This window comes from Trifolium pratense, linkage group LG4 (assembly GCF_020283565.1).
Source record: "Trifolium pratense cultivar HEN17-A07 linkage group LG4, ARS_RC_1.1, whole genome shotgun sequence".
Classification (NCBI taxonomy): Eukaryota; Viridiplantae; Streptophyta; class Magnoliopsida; order Fabales; family Fabaceae; genus Trifolium; species Trifolium pratense.
This window is the reverse complement of record NC_060062.1, coordinates 11916409-11924780: the sequence shown is the minus strand read 5'-3', so window position 1 is coordinate 11924780 and position 8372 is coordinate 11916409.

The following is an 8372-nucleotide window of genomic DNA, read 5'->3' as shown; positions in this document are numbered from 1 at the left end:
CGTTTGGGGCTTGTTTGGTATAGTTCACTTGGGGAAAAACTGTGTTGCTTTTGAGCAGAAGCAGTGTTACTCTTTGTTTCAACTTTAAAGAGTTCAAGGGTTATGGCAAAAATGAAGAACTATGGCCTCTTTAACATTAATCGATTTGAAATTTTCTCATCCCACCCACTCACTTTCTCCCCTACCCCCCTAGCAATTCGGAAAACGATTTCCGAATTTTTTATAGTGTAAATTTTACACTAGAAAAACAGTTCGGAACGTATTTTCCGAATTTTTTTGCGCGCTAGGGGAGTAGGCGAGAAAGTGAGTGGTGGGATGAGAAAATTTCGATCTTATAAGCTTAAGCAAGAGCTTGTTTGGATCTAGGGGTGTACGTGGGCCGGATTGGATTGGGTTTGGCCAAAATCAAAACCCGAACCACATATAGTATCAATAATTGTATATAATTTATGTAAAATCAAGTTCTGGCCAAGAAACTTTTTAAACTGAAATCTTATAAGGAAATTGTGTAATTTGAGAGACAATATTATTTACTTATTATAGAAAAATAGGCCAATTTAAATTGACGAGTTCTAAATTTATAATCGACTCTATCTAAATTATAAATATTATTTAAAATTAATACAAAAATAAAAACACAAGGTATTTGAAATAAAAGAAATTTAAAACAAGCTCACCAAATCACCCACTCATTGTTCATTTTTTGCCCTAAATTTGTAAGATGGTGCTAAATTTTGTATTGATGGTTTTTTTTTTAACATAGACGAAATGACAAAGTCATTATAAACTCACACAGAAGTGAGAGAGTCGGAGTTCGAACCCCGATCATAACGTCCGACGTAACAATTTCGACATTTTTTTGCTAGTTAAACTGAGATTTGTGAACAAATAAAAACTATTTTTAAATTTTTTAAAATTTTGAATGCACAATTTCCAAGACAATATTTTTAATTCTTTGTAAATCAATATTATCCACGCAAAGTGTATATATCATAAAAATCATTTCTTAAAATACAAAAAAAAAAAAAACACATTTTTTTAAAATTAAAACAAAGACACCCATATATTTGAAATCACTCGAATAGATGACTCATGCCCCCAATACAAAGTTTGTATAGTCATTTATAATATAAATAAGCACTATAATTGATCGGACTAGAAATTTTATCTTATAAATTTTATTGTCTGTTTGAATTGATTTATTTGAGTTTATATCTACTTATATAAATTTTGAGAGTTCCTTTCAACAACTTTTGGTCAAAGCTCCTTCTATTCAATATTTTTCATTTCAAAATAAGTTCTTAATTTTATTAAGTACTTAATTTATATTGTGTTAGGCCTACCTTCTACTTAAAAGAATAAAAAAGTGGAAAATAAATCCGGCCAAACAGTACCTATTTGAGAGAACTTAAGAAAATAATTTATGACAAATTTTCTTACCTTTTTTTCAGCTTATTATCATAAGTTCTTAGTAATAGCTTATGAAAATAATCCGTGGCATATATATATTAAAAAAAAAGTTATCTTTATTCTTCTATAAAAATAGCTTATATGTAAGCTTATATATAAGCATTTATCATGACAAACACTTGTACTATGGTACCGTTTGACCCAGTTTTTTTTTTTTTTTTTTGTGTAAAAGCTATTTTAATCATAAAACTAGAAATAATAGCTTAAAACTAAAATTAAAGTTATTTGGTAAATCTTACTTTTTGTATAAAAAAAAGGTTAAAAGTTTTTTTTTTTATTATTATTATATGGTTAAAAGACATGTTTGATAATATATTATAATTTTTTTTTAAAATATAGAAGCTGTTGTTATTTTTTTTCTTAATAGAGCTTTTAAAAGTTGTTGTTTGGTCTAGCTTCTTATTTCTAAGATAAAATAAGAGGGAAAAAAGTTATGTCAAACAGTATCTATATAAATTGCAAAGAAGCTGCTTATCTAAATAGTCCCGTCTATGTTGTTAACATGCTAAGGATTAGAGGTGTAAAAAGGGCCTTAAGGGGCCGGCCCTTTAAGGGGCGGACCACACTTATTCCTGATTATTAATTTTATTTAAATTTTAAACACAGTTTTTTTAGGGTGCCGATCGTGGACAGTGCTGATTGAAGAAAACGAGAATAAGTTCACGACACTAGAAAAATTGTTTAAAATTTAAATAAAATTAATAATCAGGAATAAGTGAGTCCGCCCCTTAAAGGGCCGACCCCTTAAGACCCTTTTTACAGCTCTACTAAGGATTAATATGATGAATTTTCGTATGTTTTAGGAATTAAAATAATGTTTTTTATGAAAACAGAAAATGATTTCATATTCAATTACTTATATATATTTAAATGTTAAATATATTTTTAGTACTCTTAAGTTTAGTCCCTATTAAATTTTAATGATAATTTTAATTCTTCATAATATTAGTAGTTTATAAAAATAGCCCCTATTTTAAAAACATTTTACAAAAAATGGGATACTTTTAGTCCTTCAATAAGTTAAATTAGTCACTTTATATAAAATCCAAATAAGAATTAACAGTGAATAACTTTTTTTTAAGAACTAAACTCAAAAGCTCGTGATTTAATTATAAGGACTAATTAAAAACATATTTAATCATATACTATTTAAAAGACTAATTAAGTTTGTGAGAGATAATACTTCCGACACTAGATTGAGTTGGTCATTATTAATTTTTCATGTTAATGAACACAAATGCACAATACATATATATTCACATTGTTTTATTATAAGTTTCCTCCTCAAAACGAAATGTCACCATTGATAAAGGTTATAGAGAGAAGATGAATAAATACTTGCACAACTCATGTTTTTATTTCAACTATATTATATATATATATATATATATATATATATATATATATATATATATATATATAACAACTTCTCTTCTTTTTTGAAGAAAGCAAAATTAATATACAATAGTGCCATATATAATATGAACAAAACTTCTAAATAAATACTTACTAATATTAATCTTAAGAGCAAATAAGCATTATAACACATCTTCTAACTATATAAAATCTTCCTCTACCTTCTTTAAGAAGAGCACTAATTCTTTTTCCCACAAGCCTTCCTTTAGACACTCTAGTATTCTCACTTTCTATCTTCATCTTCTCATTTGCATGTATCAACTTAGAATTTTGCTTGTTTCCTTTTTTCTCCATGTTGTGTACTTTATATAGCATTTATGTTCTCTCTTTATGCTTTCTAAGTATATAACTTTTTTGGGGTGATTTAATTGTATGAAATATAAAGTTTCAACATGAAGTGATGATTAAATAATAAAGTTATAAAATAAAAATAAAAAAGGGTTTGTGGTGGTCCTATGCTCTTGGCTTTCCTTGGTCTCTAAAGCAGAAACCAAACGTGGGGTTTGTGGTGGATCATATGAGATGTCCCAATTATGTTACCAAAGAGATACACTTTGGGTCCCAACACTTCTGGCAAGCTACAATAATATAAAAGAAAGGAATGTTTAAAACCATACAATGCACTACTCTATGTCTCTATCTCTTCTTTTTGTTTTTTGTTTTTTGTTTTTTGTAACTTTATATTTTTTTTATAAATTCATATTATTACTTTTTAACAAGGATGTGTTAGGGCTTTCAATCTTATCTCAAATGTTAGTACTACTTTAGAGGACGAGATAATTCCTATTATATGGTCTTTGTTACATGCTGACTTAACTTTTGTGGTTTTGCTTCATGATTTATTTGGGATTTGGATTTCCCGTTATTACACGCTGTAACAGATCGGAATTAATTGTCCTATTTAAAATGGATAGCTAAGATCACTTTTACATAATGTATTGGGCAAATCCCAAAAAATCATATGGCCTCATCCGTCCAAAATATATGGGCTTAGCTCGCCCACAATATCACAATTAAAGGCCCATCATGCTTAGAGGGTTTGACCGGAACATCACATAACGGATAGAAACCTAAAGATAACGATGGACTCAGTCATTGAAAGAAGGTAAGGCCTAAATAATATGCCACATGGGATACCTCATTAATGGATAGCGGAGTTAACCGCTCTCACGACGCCCTTGGACTATTCTCGCCAAGGAAAATACCTAAGGCATATATATATATATATATATATATATATATAGGAAACCCTAGGAATATAGAGGATGATCAATTATTTTATAATAACTTTTAGAGTTAAAATTTCAAAACATAAAAGCAACAAAAATGTTGACTTAAAAATTAAATTAAATTAAAACTGCAAGCATAATAATTTTATATGGACTAAAATATGCAACTTCATTTTATAAGAATCAAAATAAAATTTGATAATTTTATAAAATTAAAAACTTGTTTAACTCTAATTTTGTTCAGCAATCATTAGAATATATTAGTTCATTCTAGATATGTGGCCCCATTTTAATTATTTGACATATTTAAGATACAAGAACTGACCAGCTGCGTATGTTAATGGGGGACAAGTGTTTTATAAATTTTAAAAAACAGGAGACAAGAGATCAAGTGAAACCCTACCTGTATGAGAAATTGCAATTGCAATTGCAATATATATAGAGAACTACTAACCTACTAGTGGTTCCAAATTTAAATATTTAATTATCAAACTTATATAGAATTTGATAATATTAATGGTTTCAAATAGATCTCGCCAACTTCCAAAAACAAGTCTGGTAGTCTTTGTTGACTTGTTCTATTCATAATTGATAATTTAAAAACCAGAGGGTATTTTGAACACTCAATACAATTTCTAGATGAATACTCCCTCCGGTCCTTATTATAAGGAACAATTTGGTAAAAACACACATACCAAGAAACCTTATCTTTCTTAATAAAAATTCTAAAATTTTACAATCTATTCCAAAACTAACCTTGGTGTATTAATTTATTCTTAGGGAATATGTCACTCTAATTAATGCATAACTTTGGAATAGATACAATTTAATAAGGGTAGAAATGGAATTGTAAGAATAAATTTAATGATTGTTTCTTATAAAAAGGACCAAATTTTTTTTCCAAATTGTTCCTTATAAAAAGGACCGGAGGGAGTATTTGGATCCATTCAATTAATACAAATATAAGATAATATTGTTAATTTATTCAAATAATCAAATTCTTTCATGATTGGACTTTTGATGAGTTACATTATACACACACTCCCTCTGGCCTATAATTAAGCAAAAATTCATTTTTAGATTCATTTAAATAATTGATGTTAATTTATTCAAATAATCAAATTTTTTCATGATTGAACTTTTGATGAGTTACATGGCTATATATATATATATAGATACACACACTCTCCTCTGGCCTATAATTAAGCAAAAATTCATTTTTTTTAGATTCATTTGAATAATTGATGTGTCTGATGTATAATGTAAACTAGACCTACAACTATTAAATGAATCTAAGAAATTTTTTTCTTATAAATATGGTCGAATGGAGTATATATTAACAAATAGTAAAGTAGCTAGAACTTCATGGTAAATAAGTGGAAAATTTTATATTTTAACTCCTGGCCATTATATATATATATCAATAGTAAAAAATAATAATCTAGACTCATTGAATGAAGAGGAAAAAAAATAACTTATTTAATTTAGTCACATTTTAGTTCCATAATTTTAGCCTTTTTTTAGATAAAAAAAAAAATCAATAATATATCCTTAGTTGGTCTATTTATCATCCCTAGCCAATAGGATCTAAAATGGAAGACAGCTTATTTGTTGTTGTTTGTATGTTGCATTTCAAAATTTTAAACCACACACAACTTTTCTTGGCTGTGAAGGAGCTTCTTGTTATTTTCCTTCTCCTGTATTCCAATCTATTCATAGCCAGTGGCAATGACGTGCGTGCGTTATCACTTACCACAATAAGCGATTTATATCATGCAAGACCTTCCTTAGACAAAGCCACAACAATATCAATATATATGTGGAATGTAATATAAAACGAGTCAATTATGAAAAAAAAAAAAAGAAGAAGTCAATTTATTTCATGATAATATGTAATAATTGACATGAGTACTTTTATTCATAGACATGTGTATGTTCACTTGCAATCAGTTTTGTCAAACATGTATAGTAAAAATAGACGGAGATGCTTGAAATTACTTGATGTCAGAATTGACCTCTGAATAAGAATAAACGGTAATATGAAACTCTACCTATTGTGATCTCAATGTCTATGTTCTTGTGTTGCATCTATTTTCAATCAAAACCTCATTCTCCCTTATTTCTATTTACAATAGGTTGAACACCACATTTTCTCCAAAATCAAAATTTTTAACGCATTAGATATATTGGTAACTAGTTTAAAGACTCGTGCATTCGCACGGGTCATTGACTTTTATTCGATATTTAAGTTTGTCATTATATCATGGTAGAAAATTTATTTAGGATGAAATATTTAAAAATTTGTTATATTAATATTGTTAAAATATAAGTTAAACTATTGTGGTATTTTTTATTATAATTATCAATGATAAATTATCTAATTTTTTATTTATCTGTCACAAATAATAGTCCCGTGTATATTTTTTAATAAAAAGTTAGAAATTTGACTAGAAATATTTAGGATAATTTAATAAATTTTTTAGTAATTACTTTATTGTATTATTATTATTATTACTAATATTTTTTATGTTTCTATTTTCCTAATTTTATGAACATTCATCTTATTTATTCTATAATTTTTTTATTTACTATTTTATTCTCTTTTTTGTTTTAATAGATTATTGAGTTGATCGTATTAATTTGTTTTGTTGCTATTTTTATGAGTATAGATTGTTCTGTTTTGTTCTAATCTATAATCTGTTTTGTTTCTATTTTTAAGTATATCATTTTTTTTATTTATCTTATATTCTTTATATACATTTTTTTTTAATTTATTTTAAGTGAAATTACAATGAAGGATATAAAACTTAAAATAAGGATAAATTAGTAACTTTGGTGATAATCAATTTTAATATATTAATAATAGATTCATACTTCATATATTAGCATTTTCTTCATTAAGTGTGAGATTCTCTATGCCTTTGACTGAACACCAAAAACTGATCCTCCCCCGTCAAGTTAAATTTAAACTGGACCCTAATACCACTATTAGGACTTCCGAAAGTATATATATAAGTCTTTTCACTTATGTTACTTTTTTTTTTACGAACTCTTATATGTTAACATTTAGAGTTTTAAGTTACATCCAATATGAGACTTATAAGTCATTTGATATACATCAACAGACACAACCAAATTCTCCTATCATCAAGGCGTTCGGATTTTTTATTTTTTTTTATATATGTTAGTCTTGTTGTTCATTAGTTTGATTGACTAGGTTCCCCAATCTCAAACCTTCTCCTAGATAGTTGTCCTTGTGGCAAAGTGTATGAAGTTGTCTAGGTCCTTAATCCAACCGTCGTAGCAAATCCCTCAATCTTGCTCCGGTATGTTTTTAGGATGTGTCTGTTATTATCTGCCATAACGTCGAATACTCGATCCACAGTGAAAATGGACATTGCCCCGTCCAAACGAGTTTAATAACATTAGGGATGTCGACGGAATGAAGATTGAACAGGGAGTATTTTACCACTTTATTCTCCACCATCTAAAATGTTTCTCATTTTTCGCTTTGGAGAGAATTTTCCCCTCATCCCCATATATGTGGATCCCCACTAGTCGTAAAAGAAATAATAAAGTTTAATCATAAAACAAATACAAAAATTATAACATTATTGTTAGTCTTGTGACAATAATAAACACCACGTAAAAACAAATTTATACACATTGTATGAAAATATAATTAAAAATAATATACACATATTAAATATAATTAAAAATCTATACTATAATCTATAAAAAGGATACATAAGTTTGGGATAAATTTTTTATTATACCTATTTTACCCTTGACTTAGTTTCACAACTTCTATTAAATAATGGTTATTTTTTATAAAAAAAATCAAATCATAAAAATGTGAATAAGTGGCAAATGGGTTGCCTATACATGAACGGTTACCAACTTAATACTACATTTATAGGATACAAATATTTTTGGTGTCAAATAATACCAACAATACCCTTATTTTTTTTAGCAATAAAAACATTTTATTAACAAATTCACCATAACATAAGGCACATTTTTATTTTTTAGTGGCAAAAATCTTTTATTAACAAACTCATCCTAAGACATGTCCTTGTTTTTACATAAGTTAAACACAGGTGCGGAACGTGTCTGACCAACTAGTAATATATAAAGTAATTAAATATACATTTATAAATGTTATTTTAATAAAGTGTTTGGGGACGGAGTCTCCGCGAGGCTGGCGGTAAAATTCTAGCCCCATCCCCAAACCTCTCTCAGGGGATGAAGAAAAAT